We start from the raw sequence: 22,840 nt of genomic DNA on the forward strand, positions 1-22,840 counted from the left end.
CTGAAGAAGGGAATGGCAACTCTCTCCAGTATTCTTGCCTGGAGAATTCCATGGACAGAGGAGCCTGGTGGGCTACAGCCCATGGGGTCACAAAGAGTTGGACACAACTGAAGTGACTTAGCATGCACACTGCTGCTGCTGCTGCTAAGTCGCTTCAATCGTGTCCGACTCTGTGCGGCCCCATAGACGGCAGCCCACCAGGCTCCACCGTCCTTGGGATTCTCCAGGCAAGAACACTGGAGTGGGTTGCCATTGCCTTCTCCAATGCATGAAAGTGAAAAGTGAAAGTGAAGTCGCTCAGTAGTGTCCGACTCCTAGCTACCCCATGGACTGCAGCCTACCAGGCTCCTCTGTCCGTGGGATTTTCCAGGCAAGAGTACTGGAATGAGGTGCCATAGCATGCACACACACACACATACTAAACGCATCTCAGAGTTTATGTCTGAGAAAATCCAAACTGGCACACTAAGTAACTTGCTCAGGACACAAGGATCCCCAGTGGGGACCCCAATCCAAGCAGAATGGTTCCAGAGCCTGAGCTCCTAACTGCCCTGTTCCACTGCCTTACACCCAGAGCCTTCATTACCCAAGACTCCTACCACAGTCTACACAAACTCTGACTTTTCCTTAGGTAGATGGTTCAGGTAAAGATTTTTTTTTTTAATTTTATTTTTAAACTTTACATAACTGTATTAGTTTTGCCAAATATCAAAATGAATCCACCACAGGTATACATGTGTTCCCCATCCTGAACCCTCCTTCCTCCTCCCTCCCCATTCCAACCCTCTGGGTCGTCCCAGTGCACCAGCCCCAAGCATCCAGTATCGTGCATCGAACCTGGACTGGCAACTCATTTCATACATGATATTTTACATGTATCAATGCCATTCTCCCAAATCTTCCCACCCTCTACCTCTCCCACAGAGTCCGTAAGACTGTTCTATACATCAGTGTCTCTTTTGCTGTCTCGTACACAGGGTTATTGTTACCATCTTTCTAAATTCCATATATATGCGTTAGTATACTGTATTGGTGTTTTTCTTTCTGGCTTACTTCACTCTGTATAATAGGCTCCAGTTTCATCCACCTCATTAGAACTGACTCAAATGCATTCTTTTTAATGGCTGAGTAATACTCCATTGTGTATATGTACCACAGCTTTCTTATCCATTCATCTGCTGATGGACATCTAGGTTGCTTCCATGTCCTGGCTATTATAAACAGTGCTGCGATGAACATTGGGGTACTCGTGTCTCTTTCCCTTCTGGTTTTCTCAGTGTGTATGCCCAGCAGTGGGATTGCTGGATCATAAGGCAGTTCTATTTCCAGTTTTTTAAGGAATCTCCACACTGTTCTCCATAGTGGCTGTACTAGTTTGCATTCCCACCAACAGTGTAAGAGGGCTCCCTTTTCTCCACACCCTCTCCAGCATTTATTACTTGTAGACTTTTGGATCGCAGCCATTCTGACTGGTGTGAAATGGTACCTCATAGTGGTTTTGATTTGCATTTCTCTGATAATGAGTGATGTTGAGCATCTTTTCATGTGTTTGTTAGCCATCTGTATGTCTTCTTTGGAGAAATGTCTATTTAGTTCTTTGGCCCATTTTTTGATTGGGTCATTTATTTTTCTGGAGTTGAGCTGTAGGAGTTGCTTGTATATTCTCGAGATTAGTTGTTTGTCAGTTGCTTCATTTGCTATTATCTTCTCCCATTCTGAAGGCTGTCTTTTCACCTTGCTAATAGTTTCCTTTGATGTGCAGAAGCTTTTAAGGTTAATTAGGTCCCATTTGTTTATTTTTGCTTTTATTTCCAATATTCTGGGAGGTGGGTCATAGAGGATCCTGCTGTGATGTATGTCAGAGAGTGTTTTGCCTATGTTCTCCTCTAGGAGTTTTATAGTTTCTGGTCTTACGTTGAGATCTTTAATCCATTTTGAGTTTATTTTTGTGTATGGTGTTAGAAAGTGTTCTAGTTTCATTCTTTTACAAGTGGTTGACCAGAGTTCCCAGCACCACTTGTTAAAGAGATTGTCTTTAATCCATTGTATATTCTTGCCTCCTTTGTCAAAGATAAGGTGTCCATATGTGCGTGGATTTATCTCTGGGCTTTCTATTTTGTTCCATTGATCTATATTTCTGTCTTTGTGCCAGTACCATACTGTCTTGATGACTGTGGCTTTGTAGTAGAGCCTGAAGTCAGGTAGGTTGATTCCTCCAGTTCCATTCTTCTTTCTCAAGATCGCTTTGGCTATTCGAGGTTTTTTGTATTTCCATACAAATTGTGAAATTATTTGTTCTAGCTCTGTGAAGAATGCTGTTGGTAGCTTGATAGGGATTGCATTGAATCTATAGATTGCTTTAGGTAGTATACTCATTTTCACTATATTGATTCTTCCAATCCATGAACATGGTATATTTCTCCATCTGTTAGTGTCCTCTTTGATTTCTTTCACCAGTGTTTTATAGTTTTCTATATATAGGTCTTTAGATTCTTTAGGTAGATATATTCCTAAGTATTTTATTCTTTCCGTTGCAATGGTGAATGGAATTGTTTCCTTAATTTCTCTTTCTGTTTTCTCATTATTAGTGTATAGGAATGCAAGGGATTTCTATGTGTTGATTTTATATCCTGCAACTTTACTATAGTCATTGATTAGTTCTAGTAATTTTCTGGTGGAGTCTTTAGGGTTTTCTATGTAGAGGATCATGTCATCTGCAAACAGTGAGAGCTTTACTTCTTCTTTTCCTATTTGGATTCCTTTTATTTCTTTTTCTGTTCTGATTGCTGTGGCCAAAACTTCCAAAACTATGTTGAATAGTAATGGTGAAAGTGGGCACCCTTGTCTTGTTCCTGACTTTAGAGGAAATGCTTTCAATTTTTCACCATTGAGGATAATGTTTGCTGTGGGTTTGTCATATATAGCTTTGATTATGTTGAGGTATGTTCCTTCTATTCCTGCTTTCTGGAGAGTTTTGATCATAAATGGATGTTGAATTTTGTCAAAGGCTTTCTCTGCATCTATTGAGATAATCATATGGTTTTTATTTTTCAATTTGTTAATGTGGTGTATTACATTGATTGATTTGCGGATATTGAAGAATCCTTGCATCCCTGGGATAAAGCCCACTTGGTCATGGTGTATGATCTTTTTAATGTGTTGTTGGATTCTGATTGCTAGAATTTTGTTAAGGATTTTTGCATCTATGTTCATCAGTGATATTGGCCTGTAGTTTTCTTTTTTTGTGGGATCTTTGTCAGGTTTTGGTATTAGGGTGATGGTGGCCTCATAGAATGAGTTTGGAAGTTTACCATCCTCTGCAATTTTCTGGAAGAGTTTGAGCAGGATAGGTGTTAACTCTTCTCTAAATTTTTGGTAGAATTCAGCTGTGAAGCCGTCTGGACCTGGGCTTTTGTTTGCTGGAAGATTTTTGATTACAGTTTCAATTTCCGTGCTTGTGATGGGTCTGTTAAGATTTTCTATTTCTTCCTGATCGAGTTTTGGAAAGTTGTACTTTTCTAAGAATTTGTCCATTTCTTCCACATTGTCCATTTTATTGGCATATAGTTGTTGATAGTAGTCTCTTATGATCCTTTGTATTTCTGTGTTGTCTGTTGTGATCTCTCCGTTTTCATTTCTAATTTTATTGATTTGATTTTTCTCCCTTTGTTTCTTGATGAGTCTGGCTAATGGTTTGTCAATTTTATTTATCCTTTCAAAGAACCAGCTTTTGGTTTTGTTGATTTTTGCTATGGTCTCTTTTGTTTCTTTTGCATTTATTTCTGCTCTAATTTTTAAGATTTCTTTCCTTCTACTAAACCTGGGATTCTTCATTTCTTCCTTTTCTAGTTGCTTTAGGTGTAGAGTTAGGTTATTTATTTGACTTTTTTCTTGTTTCTTGAGGTGTGCCTGTATTGCTATGAACTTTCCCCTTAGGACTGCTTTTACCGTGTCCCACAGGTTTTGGGTTGTTGTGTTTTCATTTTCATTCGTTTCTACGCAAATTTTGATTTCTTTTTTGATTTCTTCTGTGATTTGTTGGTTATTCAGCAGCGTGTTGTTCAGCCTCCATATGTTGGATTTTTTAATAGTTTTTCTCCTGTAATTGAGATCTAATCTTACTGCATTGTGGTCAGAAAAGATGCTTGGAATGATTTCTATGTTTTTGAATTTACCAAGGCTAGCTTTATGGCCCAGGATGTGATCTATCCTGGAGAAGGTTCCATGTGCGCTTGAGAAAAAGGTGAAATTCATTGTTTTGGGATGAAATGTCCTATAGATATCAATTAGGTCTAACTGGTCTATTGTATCGTTTAAAGTTTGTGTTTCCTTGTTAATTTTCTGTTTGCCTCCCAACTGCCACACAGAACTTTAGCTATATAAGGGAGAGGCACGCAGCCTTCTGTCTCTGGGAATAGACCTTATATTAACAGAATCTACCCTAATTTCATCTCTCCCCCTTTTTCAAAGTATTCTCAGTGGCATGCTAAGTCAGTAAGAACTTAAGATTTCCTGAACCTCAGAACTGAAGATTAAAAGGACAGAAAATAAAGTCCACAGAGCAAGCTTCCTCTTTGGATATTCTAGCTTAAAACTGCCCATTTTAAAATATGGTGAGAGATTGTCCACCCAGTCTAAGAAGCTAATTTTCTAAAAGATCACTTTCCATGATGGACAGGCTAAGATATTTTTCAAGTTAGTATTTTCTTCCATTCTATTGATATCCTCAGTTTAACTTCCAATTTCCATAATATAGAAGGCCAAAAATACCCTGATATTGATTTAAACAACTGTGAGTTCACCAATATACCTTGTTTTGATTTTGCTTTCTTTCTGCTTTTGCTATGGGGTTCATAGATGCCTCTTCCACAGTCACAGTATTTCATTTACAAACATGTCACACTGTCTAAATTTAACCTAATTAGCAAGCCAGGGCATCTAATCCTCAGGCATTTTCCCACTCCTCCAGACCCCCTCACTCCAATAGTCTCAGTTGTCAATGCAAAGTCATTTCCAAAAACCATGACAGGATAAATGGAAACTGGTCTTCGCCACAGAGAAAACAGTCCCGTCCTCCCTATTTTCTGGGACCTGACTTTCTTTAGGGGTTTTTAAATCTCATTAAAGACTACAACAAGTTCCACAACTGCTGAGGAGCCTCAGGATAATTCAAGCTGATGCCTTTCATTCCACTTCCTGGAGTGTTGGTAACCAGGATGGGGCAGTCACTACTGTGAACCCCATCTTAGATCTGTGCTGTTCAGCGAAGTCATGGTGTTCAATCATTATGCAGTGCATTTTCACCCTGCCTCCAATTGTTCTGGTCATGTCAAAGCTGTAGCTTTGATGCCTACATTGTATTGAAGAAAAGAGGAAAAAGTAATAGAAAGAAGGGAGTAGGATTAGCAGCTCAAAAGTTTTAAAAATTTTGATCTCATTGAAATGAAAACATACTTTATCTACCTTCTTCAGATGTTACTGATTGCATTAATTCCAGACATAAGTAAGTCAGTAGGTGCCTTTTTTTTTTCCAAGCTGGTGACGTTTTTCTACAGGGAGGCTGCAAAGGAAAACTGTCTCTCTCCTAGTGCTTCTAGGCAAAGCATTGAAGTACAATCCCAACAAAATCAAAGTGACAGCTAGAAGGCACCCCTAATTGCCAGCTCACTGAGTTCTTTCAGGACTTGAATACAATTGTCAATTATCAAGGTCTCTTTGTAGACTAGACAAGTAACAATGAATGTAAGGTCTAAATTAAACTTGTCAAAAAGACACTGCTACCTTTTCACATCTGATAGCAGTATCCAACGGCAAACCCAAGATCAAATGTAAACTAAGATATTAGGAAAAGGCATCAAAGCAACTATAAAATAAATTATTAAAATCTGTTAGTAACTGTGTTTAATGCAAAGTCACATGGTCACAGTTAACATATTTTCCACACCAAAAATGAACACATATCTAGTACATGGTCTGACCATAAAAATTACTTCAATAACTCTCTAGTGAGTGACCCCTGCGTGCTATGCACTCACTTTTCTCAGCACTGCAGGTAAAGTTGTGAACAAAACAGGCAAGGTCCCTGCCCTCATGGAAGTTACATTCCAATAACAGTTATACATAAAATTTAATATTCCTTAATCACATATCTTTCATCCCCTTCGCATATAAATCATAAGAAAATAATGGGAAAGGATTGTAAATTGGACCAAGAAATACTTACTAAGTCGCTGGGGGACACTGAAGGGACTCACTCTCTTTACTGTCATCTCACTTCACAGATTAAATTACAGAACTTTATGTCCATCCAGTCCAGTCCCCTTCTATGCCGAATCACATTCAAATCATTCTAGACTAAAGAGAATAGGTGCCACTTTTAAATGTCTTACATGAAATTTGAAGGAGATTGGGTCTACTGTACAAGAAAAAGGAGAAATGGACCCGTCTCTTCCTCTCTAAGCTTTTAAGACCACAATTATTTCTATCAGGGGAAATGAGAAAAGAATCACATGACATACAAGCCCCTGGAGGGAGATCTTACTGGATAAAGCATCATTGTTACTATTTAATACACAGTATTCAGATAGCTGAAAGGAAGCAGTAAGCAGGTATCCATGCTCTTGCTCCCTTGACACTTGGTTCTGTTTGTCCAAATTCTCCTTTTAATGTTTCCCGCTTTCCTGTTGGCTGTTGTAGCATGCACTCAAAGTAGAAGTAGGGTTAGTAAGTTGGAAATACTGTCTCACTTACATGGCTTTTTATTGGAGAAAATGAGAATGAAAGAACTGATTTTCTTCTCCCTCTCTGTATATACATTCCCTAAGCATCTTCACTCATTCTTCTGATTCTATCCATCATTAATGTCTAACTCCAAATCTCTGCATCTAAGTAAATTTAGTAGATGCCATACTAGTATTTAAAACTCAACAGAGCCAGCACTGGGATCATGGCTTCCCCCATGCTCTACATACTCATTCTCTTCATGTATCCTATGTCTCAATGAAGGGCACCACCATCATGTCCAAAGTCACCTACCATTCAAGAAAAACTATAACAGGAACATGCAACAGTCACCTACAACAACAGTTGAGAACCAGGAAAAGATACTGCTGAAAGAATTTTTTAAAGACAGAAACAAATGGAAAAACATTCAGTTTGATGGATTGGAAGATATAATATGGTTAAGATGTCCAATTTCCATCAAGGGTGGTGCCATAAAAAAATTGAGAAAGAGAATGAATGAGAGGCCACATTATTAGAAAATAACTTTGAAAAAAAGACTAAGAGATGTGAACGGACAGGGGAAAACAGGCAGGACTGAAAAATGGATGCTGGACTTGATATGTGGGCCTCTCCAGCCCTTCCCTCCTACTGTCAGAGTTTAGAGAGGGTTGAAATATGGGAAGAGATTAAGGGAATTGATCTCTACATCCACTTCCTTGCCCCATCCCTATTTAAATCCATCCTCTTTAGCCATGTCATTTTTCTTTTTCACTTAAAATGTCTTTCACATGACATAAATCTGGGTTCATGGTGACAAGGGGTACAAAACTTGCAGCCTTCCTATGAACAAACACCCAACACATCCCTGCACTTCCACGTGGCTGCTGGGCAGGACCAATGGAATGGGCTGAATACTGGAAGAAAAGCTACAGTACTTAATGGGGAAGCTTGCCACCTACAGCCTGTCTGGTCCATGCATGGGTGGACCATGAGAGACCTTATAAAGGCTTTGAACGGAGAAAGAAAAATAGATTCCAAGTACATGCCATTCTGAAAAAAAAAAGCAAAACTATGGAAACAATGATAAGATCATTGGTTGCCAGGAGATTTGGGGGAGATAAAAAAAGACTACAGTTTTTATAAGCTAAAAATATATTTATAAGCTAAAGTATATTTTTAATATACTTTGAATGACATTATAATGATGGATATATGTTATTAAACCTTTGTCCAACCCCATAGAATGTGCAACACTACTTATTTCATTAAAGTTAATCCTAAGATGAACTGGGGGAAAAAAAGTCTTTGATTTTTGTTATCATCCCTACTCTGCCCAAGAGAAACCATAGTAATCAATTCTCTGTTCCAAGTTATTTATATAAATATGTTGAAAAATTCTGTCCTCAGGTTTGATGTGTTCAGTGTACACTTCCTTTCTCTCCACTTTCTAAGCCGAAAGCAATACCCTACCAGTTATCACCCAATGAGCTGTAAAACATTCAAGGTTGCACTTTCTCCACAAAGTGAAGAGAAGGCCATAGAATGTCTTAAAAGAAAATGTACACTTCAGAAAAATGTGGAATGTGGGGAAGGATGGGGAATAAACTGCCCCCAACCCAAGAAGGAGAGACTCATAAGACTACACTGTTTCCAGTAGACAAATTAGCAGGACCTGTGCAAGTGATTTTTGCATAAACAACAAAGACCTCTCCAAGTATTTCCTTCAGTCCATTGAGCAGTAAGCCCCAAAGCAGCCCTGACTGGGAGGAAGAAGCCAGAGGCTATCAGCCAAGGGACACTTGAGTCTTTGCTTTTATGTCATTTATTTCTTTTAAGTGACCTCTGCCACTTTGGCTTTATGTGTGGGCACTCATCCTTTACAAGCAAATACAATTGTGAGGCATTTTCCTCTGTGTATAGTTAGATAATGAATTCTTCCTGTTGAAAAGTGACCTCAAGAGCCCGGGACCTCATTTCATTTCAATTTGTGCCAATGAACCACTTGACAAATAGCTCTTTTTAGAGTCATGTATAACTTTGGGTTTTAGTCCTAAGCATTGTTGTGCTTCTGACAAGGACAAATCGGGCTGTACAATGTGTTTCCTATCCTCTGCAGGGCCAGTGATTACAGAACTAGCTGGGTGGGATCAGCATTGAGTATTTCGCTGTGATTCATTTGCTTTGAGTACAATTACTACAAAATCACAAAGTCCTGGATGGGCTAAAAATCACCAAATAGAAAGCAAACTTACTTTTAAATATATAAACACACAAAGATATACACACACATGAAGAGTCCTGATTCAAGAGTGTTCTTGGAATTCCTTAGTGTCTAATGCGAATAATTTCACATTTCTAGTCAGTTTTTGTTCTATGAGACCTAGAGTTATGTTCCTCCTGGTACTCTTGAAAAGCACTGAAGTTCTCCTGTTAGAATTCTGTCAGCTCTTTTTTGAACACAGGTGATAAACCAAATTTGCACACTGTTGATCTAAAATTCTAGTCTTTAACATGAGTGTAATAAAATGACATTAGGAGTCACGCCTGTCCAAACAACACAGGAACTCTGCCAGGGATGCTTGGAATAGCTGCCATTTGCTCATCTCTTCTCAGCCTGAAATTATTTAAACTTCACCTGTTTCCATCTCAAATTAACTTATAACTGCCTTCATATTATAGGTTTATACCCAAAGTAGCTACCATACCAACTGGCACCCAGACATCAGGGACATGGAATTGGCTGTCTCTTTTTTCTCACCTGATATAGTCTGATTACTATTTATAGAATTATCTAAGGAGAGAAAAGTTGCCTTCAATCTAGAAACTTACTAAAGGAGTCATCTAATACATTCTTCAGTATGAAGTGCTCCACAAAGCTTTATTTTCAAAAACTGCCAAGTTGTTTGCTGTTTAGAAAATATACCTGTATAATTTGATTCTTGTTTTCCAAGTGAGACTACTGAAAGTACATAATGATCAATGTACACTATTTTTAAGATTTTTATATAAATTACTAGAAATTAAAAACTACTTTCAAAAGTTTCCAAAACTGACATGGGAAAAATTCATGCATTATAGACATGAAGACCTGACTCACTGGAAAAGATCCTGATGCTGGGAAAGATTAAAGGCAGGAGGAGAAGGAGACAACAGATGAAGGAGGAAGAGATGATTGGATGGCATCACCAACTCAATGGACCTGAGTTTGAGCAAGCTCCAGAAGTTAGTGATGGACAGGGAAGCCTGGCGTGCTGCAGTCCATGGGGTCGCAAACAGTCAGGCATGACTGAGCAACTGAACTGAACTGACACTTAGTTGTGGGCTTCCCTGGTAGCTCAGACAGTATAAAATCTGCCTGCAATGGAGGAGACCCCAGTTTGACCCTTGAGTCAGGAAGATCCCCTGGAGAAGTGAATGGCCACCCACTCCAGTATTCTTGCCTGGAGAATTCCATGGACAGAGGAGCCTGGTATGCTGCAGTTCATGAGGTCACAAACAGTCAGACATGACTGAGCAACTAACAAACATACACATCCTTAGTTGCCTGTGAATTCCTGTTGTGTCGGTCTCTAAATCAAAAGATACTAATGCCCACTCTGTATCCTTAATAGAAGATTGTTTAACAATCAATTTGTGAGTACCTTTCCAAATAGGAAAAATTCTTCAAAATATTTTAGAAAATTATCTCTCTAATTGAATGTCTATTATGAGCACTCCTTCTAACTGACCATTGAAATCTTCAGAAGGCCAGGAAATCACAAGAGCAATTGGCATGGCATCTACTATCCTCCACCTGGACACCTGCAAGCCCCGTGACCTAGGGCAGACATGTGACTTTTCTAAACTTGAATTTCATTATCTTTAAACAAACATGGGACTAACCAGACTTCATTTTCAACAGTATGGTGGAACAGATATGTGAGTAGCCTCTCACGGACAATAACCAAAAATACTGAATAACGTATTTTTAAAATCTTTAAAATCCATCTCTGACAAGGCAAGCAAATGAGGACTCTTGAGAGCAGGGAAAAAATAAAGTAAACACTGGAATTTAGAAAGGTGAACAGAGCTTCAAGGAATGTTTTCATCCTGAGGTCATCAAATTAACCCAGGGACCTTGACCCTCAGATTTGAAGTGGGAAAGAAAATAAGCCTGGAGCTACCTGCTGCTGCTGCTGCTGCTGCTAAGTCGCTTCAGTCGTGTCTGACTCTGTGCGACCCCATAGACAGCAGCCCACCAGGATCCCCCGTCCCTGGGATTCTCCAGGCAAGAACACTGGAGTGGGTTGCCATTTCCTTCTCCAATGCATGAAAGTGAAAAGTGAAAGTGAAGTCGCTCAGTCGAGTGACTCTAGCGACCTCATGGACTGCAGCCTACCAGGCTCCTCCATCCATGGGATTTTCCAGGCAAGAGTACTGGAGTGGGTTGCCATTGCCTTCTAATAGGGGATCTGTGCATAAAGTGGACTCTAAAGGCCTATGCAAGTGTAAAATAGAAATAAATGTTCCTTTCAGCAAGGGATAAAAGAGAAATTTAACATTTCTCAACCTGGCCTCCTCTGATCTGAAATTGGTCTCCTCTGATATTTCATAACCATACCAGCCACCATATGTGCTTCTAGCCTGAGTCCTAACACTACCTTTGTGATCCAGAAAAACACCAACCTAATTACTTAATTTCCTACATCAGTGAAGTGAAGTGAAGTGAAGTGAAGTGAAAGTTGCTCAGTCATGTCTGACTCTTTGCGACCCATTAGACTAGACAGTCCATGGCATTCTGCAGGCCAGAATACTAGAGTGGGTAGCCTTTCCCTTCTCCAGGGGATCTTCCCTACCCAGGGATCGAATCCAGGTCTCCCACAGTGCAGGTGGATTCTTTACCAGCTGAGCCACAAGGGAAGCCCAAGAATACTGGAGTGGGTAGCCTTTCCTTTCTCCAGCCGATCTTCCCAACAAAGGAATCAAACTGAGGTCTCCTGCATTGAAGCCAGATTCTTTATCAACCGAGATATGAGGGAAGTAGTATCACCAAACATCCATCAAAAATAAAAATATAACATATACACAAATTTTTATCAGGCTATAAAAATCCAATCAAATAACTTTATGAGAAATATAAGCTCAGAGTACATATAATAATACTATAAAACACACACATACAAATAAGAACCAAAAGAAATCAGATATATAAAGATTTATCCACTGAAATGATCAAACTCAGATCATAAAATGTGTATTTAATATATTTAAAGATATTAGAAAGAATACTTCAAATATGTGAAGAAAGTAATTGAAAATAAATGAAGAAATATTGAAAAAAATAAAACTTTAGGAAAATATAATATTTGAAATTTAAAAAAACCTGCATGACCAAAAAAAGAAAACTACAGGCCAATATCACTGATGAACATAGATGCAAAAATCCTCAACAGAAATCTAGAAAACAGAATCCAGCAACATATTAAAAAGATCATACATCATAACCAAGTGGGCTTTATGCCAGGGGTGCAAGGATTATTCAATATTTGCAAATCAGTCAATGTGATACACCACATTAACAAATTGAAAGATAAAAACCATATGATTATCTCAACAGATGCAGAGAAAGCCTTTGACAAAATTCAACACCCATTTATGATAAAAAAAAATCCTCCAGAAAGCAGGCATAGAAGGAACATACCTTAACATAATAAAAGCCATATATGATAAACCCACAGCAAACATACTCAATGGCAAAAAATTTAAAGCATTTCCCCTAAAGTCAGGAACAAGACAAGGGTGCCCACTCTCACCACTACTTTTCAACATAGTTTTGGAAGTTTTAGCCACAGCAATCAGAGCAGAAAAAGAAATAAAAGGAATCCAGATTAGAAAAAAAGAAGTAATACTCTAAATGTTTGCAGATGACATGATCCTCTATGTAGAAAACCCTAAAGATACCACCAGAAAATTACTAGAGCCAATCAATGAATATAGTAAAGTTGCAGGATATAAATTAATACACAGAAATCCCTTGCATTCCTACACACTAACAATGACAAAACAGAAAGAGAAATTAAGGAAACAATCCCATTCACTATTGTGACAAAAAGAATAAAATAGGAATAAATCTACCTAAAGAAACAAAGGACCTATATATAGAAAAGTATAAAACACTGATGAAAGAAATCAAAGATGACACAAATAGATGGAGAAATATACCATGTTCATGGATTGGAAGAATCAATAGAGTGAAAATGAATATACTACCCAAAGCAATCTATAGATTCAGTGCAATCCCTATCAAGCTACCAATGGTATTTTTCACAGAACTAGAGCAAATAATTTCACAATTTGTATGAAAATACAAAAAACCTAGAATAGCCAAAGCAATCTTGAGAAATAAGAATGGAACTGGAGGAATAAACCTGCCTGACATCAGACTATATGACAAAGCTATAGTCATCAAGACAGTATGGTACTGGCACAAAGACAGAAATATAGATCAATGGAACAAAATAGAAGCCCAGAAATACCTATGGACACCTTATCTTTGACAAAGGAGGCAAAAATATACAATGAAGAAAAGACAATCTCTTTAATAAGTGGTGCTGGGAAAACTGGTCAATCACCTGTAAAAAATGAAACTAGAACACTTTCTAACACCATACACAAAAATAAACTCAAAATGGATTAAAGATCTAAATGTAAGACCAGAAACTATAAAACTCCTAGAGGAAAACATAGGCAAAACACTCCCTGACATAAACCACAGCAGGATCCTCTATGCCCCACCTCCCAGAGTAATGGAAATAAAAGCAAAAATAAACAAAAGGGACTTAATTAAACTTATAAGTTTTTGCACAATGAAGGAAACTATAAGCAAGGTGGAAAGACTGCCTTAAGAGTGGGAGAAAATAATAGCAAACAAAGCAACTGACAAAGAATTAATCTCAAAAATATACAAATAACTCATGCAGCTCAATACCTGCGCCAGAAAAATAACTGACGCAATCAAAAAAGGGCCAAAGAAATGGACATTTCTCCAAAGACATACAGATGGCTAACAAACACATGAAAAGATGCTCAACATCACTCATTATCAGAGAAATGCAAATCAAAACCACAATGAGGTACCATCTCACACCAGTCAGAATGGCTGCTATCAAAATGTCTACAAGCAATAAATGCTGGAGAGGGTGTGGAGTAAAGGGAACTCTCTTACACTGTTGGTGGGAAGGCAAACTAATATAGCCACGATCGAGAACAGTGTGGAGATTCCTTAAAAACTGAAAATAGAACTGCCATATGACCCAGCAATCACACTGCTGGGCATACACACCGAGGAAACCAGAATTGAAAGAGACACGTGTACCGCAGTGTTCATCGCAGCACTGTTTATAATAGCCAGGACATGGAAGCAACCTAGATGTCCATCAGCAGACGAATGGGTAAGAAAGCTGTGGTACATATACACAATGGAATATTACTCAGCTATTAAAAAGAATGCATTTGAATCAATTCTAATGAGGTGGATGAAACTGGAGCCTGTTATACAGAGTGAAGTAAGTCAGAAAGAAAAACACCAATATAGTATATTAATACATATAAATGGCATTTAGAAAGATGGTAATGACAGCTCTATATGCAAGACAGCAAAAGAGACAGTTATAAAAAACAGACTTTTGGACTCTGTGGGAGAAGGCGAGGGTGGGATAATTTGAGAGAATAGCATTGAAACATGTATATTACCATATGCAAAATAGATGACCAGTCCAAATTCAATGCATGAAACAGAGCACTCAAAGCTGGTGCACTGGGACAACCCAGAGGGATGGGATGGGGAGGGAGGTGGGAGGGGGGTTCGGGATGGGGGACACATGTACACCCATGGCTGATTCATGTCAATGTATGGCAAAAACCACTACAATATTGTAAAGCAATTAGCCTCCAATTAAAATAAATCACTTAATTTAAAAAACATGCCTGCATGAAATCAATGATAAATTAGGCACAGCTGAGACAATCTGTAAACTACAATACAAAGACATTCAGAATGCAGCATAAACAGACAAAAACTCCCCAAAAATAAAGTTAAAAACCATGAGGGTTAGAGTAAAAATTCTAACATACTCTAGTAGATGTCTAGCAGGAAAGAAAGAAAGAATGAAAGGGATAAAATATACAAAGGGAATGACTAAGACTCTTTCAGAAATGAAGATTGTAAATCAAGTTCATAATTTTCAGTAACTGCCCAGAAGAAAAACATGTTTAAATCCACATTTAGATAAATTAAAAGGAAATTTCAGGATAGTAAGTTCCCATCACTTCATTGCAAATAGATGGGGAATCAGTGACAGACTATTTTCTTGGGCTCCAAAATCACTGCAGATGGTGACTGCAGCCATGAAATTAAAAGACACTGGCTCCTTACAAGAAAAGCTATGACAAACCTAGATAGCAGTTATGACAAACCTAAAAAGCTGAGACATTACTTTGCTGACAAAAGTCCATCTAGTGAAAGCTATGGTTTTTCCAGTAGTCATGTATGGAGTTGGACCATAAAGAAGGCTGAGCACCGAAGAATTTATGCTTTTGAACTGTGGTGTTGGAGAAGACTCTTGAAAGTCCCTGGACTACAGGAGATCAAGCCAGGCAATTGTAAAGGAAATCAGTCCTAAACATTCATTGGAAGGACTGATGCTGAAGCTGAAGCTCCAAAACTTTGGCCACTTGATGCAAAGAGCCAATGCATTAGAAAAGACCCTGATGCTGGGAAAGATTGAAGGCAGAAGGAGAAGGGAACGACAGAGGGCCAGATGGTTGGATTACATCACCGACTCCATGGACATGAGTTTGAGCAAGCTCAGAGATATGATAAAGGACAGGGAAAACTGGCTTGCTACAGTGCATGGGGCTGCAAAGAGTCAGACATGACTGAGCAACCAAACAACAACAGCAACAAGTCAGAGAGACAATACAAAGAACCCAATATCAAACTGATGGCAGACCCTTCAATATCCATCACAACAGTGGAAGCCAGAAGACAATGAAATAATATACTTAAAATTCTAGGTCAAACTAAGAATGCATGCCTAGTGAAACTCCTTTGAAAAAACTGAGGGTGAAATATTAGATATAGTTGACTCTTGAACAACACAGGCTTGAACTACACAGGTCTACCTATAGGTGAATCTTTTTCAGTAAATATACTGGAAAACTTTTTGGACATTTGCAACAATTTGAAAAACCTCAAACTGGGTAGCCTAAAAATATTCAAAAAATTAAGAAAATGTTAAGTATGTCATGAATGCATAAAATATATGTAAATATTAGTCTATTTTATCATCTACTGCCACAAAATATGGGCTTCCATGGTGGTTCAGTGGTAGAGAATTTGCCTACCAGTGCAGGAGACAAGGGTTCGATCCCTGGGTCAGGAAGATTCACTAAAAAAGGAAATGGCAACCCACTTCAGTATTCTCAACTGGGAAATTCCATGGTCAGAGGAACCTGGTGAGCTACTATCCATGGGGTCACAAAAGAGTTGGATATAACTTAGCAACTAAACAACCACAAAATATACACAAATATATCCAAAAAGTTAAAGTTTATTGAAATTTGGAGTGGTGAGCAGTGGCTGTGTGGCACTGGAGCGGTGAGCAGCCAAGAGGAGATACCCCATGTCCAAGGTCAGGAGTGAAGGCCATGAGGAAATACCCCACATCCAACGTAAGGAACATCAGCTGCGCTTTGCTGGAGCAGCTGTGAAAAGATATCCCACGTCCAAGGTAAGAGATACCCCAGTAAGACAGTAGGCACTGACAGAGGGCATCAGAGGGCAGACAGATTGAAACCACCATCACAGAAAACTAGTCAATCTAATCACACTAGGACCACAGGCTTGTCTAACTCAATGAAACCCAAGCCATGCTGTGTGGGGCCACGCAAGATGGATGGGTCATGGTGGAGAGGTCTGACAGAATGTGGTCCACTGGAGAAGGGAATGGCAAGCCACTTCAGTATTCTTTCCTTGAGAACCCCATGAACAGTATGAAAAGGCAAAAAGATAGGACACTGAAAGATGAACTCCCCAGGTTGGTAGGTGCACAATATGCTCCTGATGATCAGTGGAGAAATGACTCCAGAAAGAATGAAGGCACAGAGCCAAAGCAAAAACAACACCCAGTTGTGAATGGGATTAGTGATGGAAGCAAGGTCCAATGCTGTAAAGACCAATATTGTATAGAAACCTGGAATGTTAGGTCCACGTTCAAGGCAAATTGGAAGTGGTCAAACAAGAGATGGCAAGAGTGAATGTCAACATTCTAGGAATCAGCAAAATAAAATGGACTGGAATGGGTGAATTTAACTCAGATGACTATTATATCTACTACTGTAGGCAGGAATTTCTTAGAAGAAATGGAGTAGCAATCATAGTCAACAAAAGAGTCCAAAATGTAGTACTTGAATGCAATCTCAAAAATGACAGAATGATCTCTGTTCATTTCCAAGGCAAACCGTTCAATATCACAGTAATCCAAGTCTATGCCCCAACCAGTAATGCCGAAGAAGCTGAAGTTGAACAGTTCTATGAAGACTTACAAGTCCTTTTAGAACTAACATCCAAAAAAGAGGTCCTTTTCATTATAGGGGACTGGAATGCAAAACTAGGAAGTCAAGAAACACCTGGAGTAACGGGAAAATCTGGCCTTGGAGTACACAATGAAGCAGGGCAAAGGCTAATAGAGTTTTGCCAAGAGAAAGCACTGGTCATAGCAAACACCCTCTTCCAACAGCACCAGAGAAGACTCTACACATGGACATCACCAGATGGTCAACACCAAAATCAGATTGATTATATTCTTTGCAGCCAAAGGTGGAGAAGCTCTATACAGTCAGCAAAAACAAGACCGAGAGCTGACTGTGGCTCAGATCATGAACTCCTTATTGCCAAATTCAGACTTAAATTGAAGAAAGTAGGGAAAACTATTAGACCATTCAGGTATGACCTAAATCAAATCCCTTATGACTATACAGTGGAAGCGAGAAATAGATTTAAGGGACTAAATCTGATAGAGTGCACAAAGAACTATGGATGAAGATTTGTGACATTGTACAGGGGACAGGGAGCAAGACCATCCCCAAGAAAAAGAAATGCAAAAAAGCAAAATGGCTGTCTGAGGAGATCTTACAAATAGCTGTGAAAAGAAGAGAAGTGAAAAGCAAAGGAGAAAAGGAAAGATATACCCATTTGAATGCAGAGTTCCAAAGAATATCGAGGAGTGATATCAGTGATCAGTGCAAAGAAATAGAGGGAAATAATAGAATGGGAAAGACTAAAGATCTCTTAAAGAAAATTAGAGATACCAAGAGAATATTTTATGCAAAGATGAGTTCAATAAAGGACAGAAATGGTATGGACCTAACAAAATCAGAAGATATTAAGAAGAGGTGGCAAGAATACACAGAAGAACTGTACAAAAAAGATCTTCATGACCCAGATAATCACAATGGTGTGATCACTCACCTAGAGCCAGACATCCTGAAATGTGAAGTCAAGTGGGCCTTATGAAGCATCACTACAAACTAAGCTAGTGGAGGTGATAGAATTCCAGTTGCGCTCTTTCAAATCATAAAAGATGATGCTATGAAAGTGCAGCATTCAATATGTCAGCAAATTTGGAAAACTCAGCAGTGGCCACAGGACTGGAAAAGGTCAGTTTTCATTCCAATCCCAAAGAAAGGCAATGCCAAAGAATGCTCAAACTACCGCACAATTGCACTCATCTCACACGCTAGCAAAGTAATGCTCAAAACTCCCCAAGCCAGGCTTCACGTGAACCATGAACTTCCAGATGTTCAAGTCGGATTTAGAAAAGGCAGAGGAAGCATAGTTCAACTTACCAACATCCGCTGGATCATTGAAAAAGCAAGAGAGTTCCAGAAAAAACATCTATTTCTGCTTTATTGACTATGCCAAAGCCTTTGACTGTGCGGATCACAATAAACTGTGGAAAATTCTGAAAGAGATGGGAATACCAGACCACCTGACCTCTCTCTTGAGAAACCTATATGCAGGTCAGGAAACAACAGTTAGAACTGGACATAGAACAACAGACTGGTTCCAAATAGGAAAAGGAGTACGTCAAGGCTGTATATTGTCACCCTGCTTATTTAATTTATATGCAGAGTACATCATGAGAAACGCTGGGCTGGATGAAACACAAGCTGGAATCAAGATTGCAGGGAGAAATATCAATAACCTCAGATATGCAGGTGACACCACCCTCATGGCAGAATGCAAAGAAGAACTAAAGAGCCTCTTGATGAAACTGAAAGAGGAGAGTGAAAAAGTTGGCTTAAAGCTCAACATTCAGAAAACTAAGATCATGGCATCTGATCCCATCACTTAAGGCAAATAGATGGGGAAACAGTGGAAACAGTGGCTGACTTTATTTTTGGGAGCTCCAAAATCACTGCAGATGGTGACTGCAGCCATGAAATTAAAAGAAACTTATTCCTTGGGAGAAAAGTTATGACCAACCTAGACAGCATATTGAAAAGCAGAGACATCACTTTACCAGCAATGGTTCGTCTTGTCAAGGCAATGGTTTTTCCAGTAGTCATGTATGGATGTGAGAGTTGGACTACAAAGAAAGCTGAGCACCGAAGAATTGATGCTTTTGAACTGTGGTGTTGGAGAAAACTCTTGAGAGTCCCTTGGACTGCAAGGAGATCCAACCAGTCCTGGGTGTTCATTGGAATGACTGATGTTGAAGCTGAAATTCCAATACTTTTGCCACCTGATGCGAAGAGCTGACTCATTGGAAAAGACCCTGATGCTGGGGAAGATTGAGGCCAGGAGGGGAAGATTGAGGGCAGGAGGAGAAGGGGAAGGCAGAGGATGAGATGGTTGGATGGCATCACTGACTCAATGGACATGAGTTTGGGTAAACTGCAGGAGTTGGCAATGGACAGGGAGGCCTGGCGTACTGCAGTCCATGGGTTGCAAAGAGTTGGACACAACTAAGCAACTGAACTGAACTGAACTGAACATGCATAAAAACTTAAAGACTGTACATGGCTCTATTCACAACTTAGATAACATGAATACGCAGTATTATATCATAACTTTATAAAATTAACTATATTATATGCTGTACTACTGCAATATAATAATTTGTAGCCATTCCTGTTAGTACTGCAGTGAATTTTGTTACAAGTATCTGCTTAAAATACCATTTGATCTTAATCATCTCCACATGAGCAGTTTGTCTCTCTGGTAATTTGCATATCTGCAGTAAAAAGTGATCTCTCATAGTTCTTACAAAATTTTCATCCTATTTAGTGCAATAGTGTAAACCCTGAGTAACACCATGGGACCCATATTAAGTGCCACTAATGATGCTGGAAGTGCTTCCAAGAAGTGGAGAAAAGCCATGACATTAAAAAAAAAAAAGGTGAATTGCTTCATATGTACCACAGACTGAGGTCTGCAGCTGCAGATGGCCACCATTTCAAAATAATTAAGTCCAGAGTAAGAATCATTGTGAAAAAGAAAAGAAAAAAAGGAAATTTGTGAAGCTGTTGCTGCAGCTATGACAGCAGGTGCGGAAACCTTGCACTTTTTGTGAAGTATCATTTTATCTCGTATTGAAAACGCAGCTTTTATTCGGGTGCAAGATTGCTATAAGAAAGGCATGGCTATAGATTCTAGTGTGATTAGATAAAAAACAGTCATTATATGACAACTTAAAGTAAAAGGAATATGAAGGTTCTAAAGCTGGAGAATTTAATGCCAGCAAAGGATGGTTTGATAATTTTAGAAAGAGGTTTGGTTTTCTAAATGTCACGATAACAGGAGAAGCAGATTCAGCCAACCAAGAGGCAGTGAATGATTTCCCAGACACTGTTAAGAAAATCATTGAGGATTTTAATCGGCTATGTGCTATGCTTTATCACTCAGTTGTGTCCGACTCTTTGCAACCCCGTGGACTGTAGCCTGCCAGGCTCCTCTGTCCATGGGATTTGTCTAGGCAAGAAATCTGGGATAGGTTGCAGTGCCCTCCTCCAGAGGATCTTCCAAACCCAGGGATTGAATCTAGGTCTCCCACATTGCAGGCAGATTCTTTACTCTCTGAGCCTCCAGGGAGGTCCAGGAACACTACAGTGCGTAGCCTATCCCTTCTCCATGGGATCTTCCTGACTCAGGAATTGAACTGGGGTCTCCTACATTGCAGGCAAATTCTTTACCAGCTGAGCTACCAGGGAAACCCATTAATTGGCTATACGCCAATATAAAATAACAAGTTAAAATAAAAGAAAATCATTGAGGCAAAAGAATATCTGCCTGAACAGGTTTTTAATGCAGATGAAAGTGTTCTATTCTGGAAAAAATGTTACAAAGGACATTTACTAGTAAGGAAGAAAAGCGAGTACCAGGATTTAAGACAGGAAGGGATACACTCACTCCACTGTTTTGTGTAAATGTAGTCAGGACTGCCCATATCTATAAAGCTGCTAAGTCCCAAGCCTTGAAGGGAAAACGTAAACACCAGCTGCCATTCTTCTGGTTGTATAGCAAGAAGGCCTGGACAATGAGAACCACTTTTCCAGACTGGTTCCATCTATGCTTTGTCCCTGAACTCAGGAAGTACTGTGCTAGTAAGGGACTGCTTTTAAAAATTCTTTTGAGATTGGACAATGCCTCTGACTACCCAGAAGCCCAAGAGTTCAACACCAAAAATGTTGAAGTGGTCTACTTGCCTCTAGATCAGGGAGTCATAAAGAGTTTTAAGGCTCATTGGTGGCTCATATGGTAAAGAATTGCCCTGCAATGTGAGAGACCTGGGTTTGATCCCTGGGTTGGGAAGATTCCCTGGAGGAGGGCATGGCCACCCACTTCACTGTTCTTGCCTGAAGAATCCTCATGGATGGAGGATCCTGGTGAGCTACAGCCCATGGGGTCATAAAGAGTCAGGCACAATTGAGCGACTAAGCACAGCATGCACAGTATTCTATGGAAAGGACTGTCAATGTTATGGAAGAAAACTCTAATAGAGAAAAGATCATGAAAGTCTGGAAGGATTATATCATTAAGATGTCATTGTTGTTATAGAAAAAGCTATGAAATCATGAAACCCAAACAATAAATACTTGCTAGAGAAAATTTTGTCCAAATGTTGCACAGGACTCTGCAAGATTTACAACAGATCCAGTCAAAGAAATCAGGAAAGAAATTATAGATATGGCAGGAAAAAAAGGTAAGAAGGGTTGGAAGATATGAATCTTAGAGAAATTCAAAAGCTAAAAGACATCACATCAGAGGAATTAACAGAAGATGACTTGATAGAGATGAGTGCTTCCGAACCAATGTCGGACGATGAGGAATAAGATATAGAAGAAGCAGTCACAAAACAAATTGGCATTAAACAATCTTGCAGAAGGCTTCAGATTATTCAAGAGTGATTTGACTTCTTTTCCCAGATGTATCTTCTATGATATGGGCATTGAAACTAAAGCAAATTGTGAAAGAAAGGTTGGTACCATATAGAAACATTTTTACAAAAACGAAAAAGCTAAAGTCAGACAGAAATTATGATATATTTCCATGAAGTTACACTGAGTGTGCCTGCGTCTCCTGGCTATTAGTAATTAAGTTTTGGAGGAGGTAAAAGCTGTATGTGTATTTTTGAATCCATGAGGGGTTGGTTCCCCTACCCCCCCACCACTGTTCAAGGGTCAATTATATTTTCAGACAAAAACTGAGTCTGCCAATATAGACCCTCTCTACAGGAAATTCTAAAGGATGTACTACCAGCAGAAAGAAAAAACTATACTAGTTGGAAGATATGAAATGTAAAATAGAGTAGTACAACAAGAACATGGCTCATATGTGGACAAATATAAAACAACAATATATCTAAGTTTAAAACAAAAAACTAAAATACAGTCTAACCGTGGAGTATAAGTCAGATGGTAGATAACCAAAATTAAAGTATCTTCAGGTTCACATATTATTCTGGAGGAGAGTAAAGATAGTCACTTTAGATGATGCTAAGCATGCATATTTCATTTATTTACTAAAAACAAACAAAAAAAAAACCCACAAAAACAGGATGTATAATTCTAGTTA

At 39.0% G+C, this 22,840-nt stretch overlaps 1 long non-coding RNA gene and 1 pseudogene across 1 annotated transcript in view; one reads left to right on the forward strand and one right to left on the reverse strand.

Annotated features, from left to right (window-relative positions):
• LOC123335099 overlaps positions 1 to 22,840 on the reverse strand; it is a 459,666-nt gene that overhangs the window by 431,936 nt on the left and 4,890 nt on the right. The window lies entirely within an intron of this gene.
• On the forward strand, positions 7,500 to 7,586 carry LOC112587180 (annotated as a pseudogene).

The sequence above is a fragment of the Bubalus bubalis genome, chromosome 9 (genome assembly GCF_019923935.1).
Source record: "Bubalus bubalis isolate 160015118507 breed Murrah chromosome 9, NDDB_SH_1, whole genome shotgun sequence".
Classification (NCBI taxonomy): domain Eukaryota; kingdom Metazoa; phylum Chordata; class Mammalia; order Artiodactyla; family Bovidae; genus Bubalus; species Bubalus bubalis.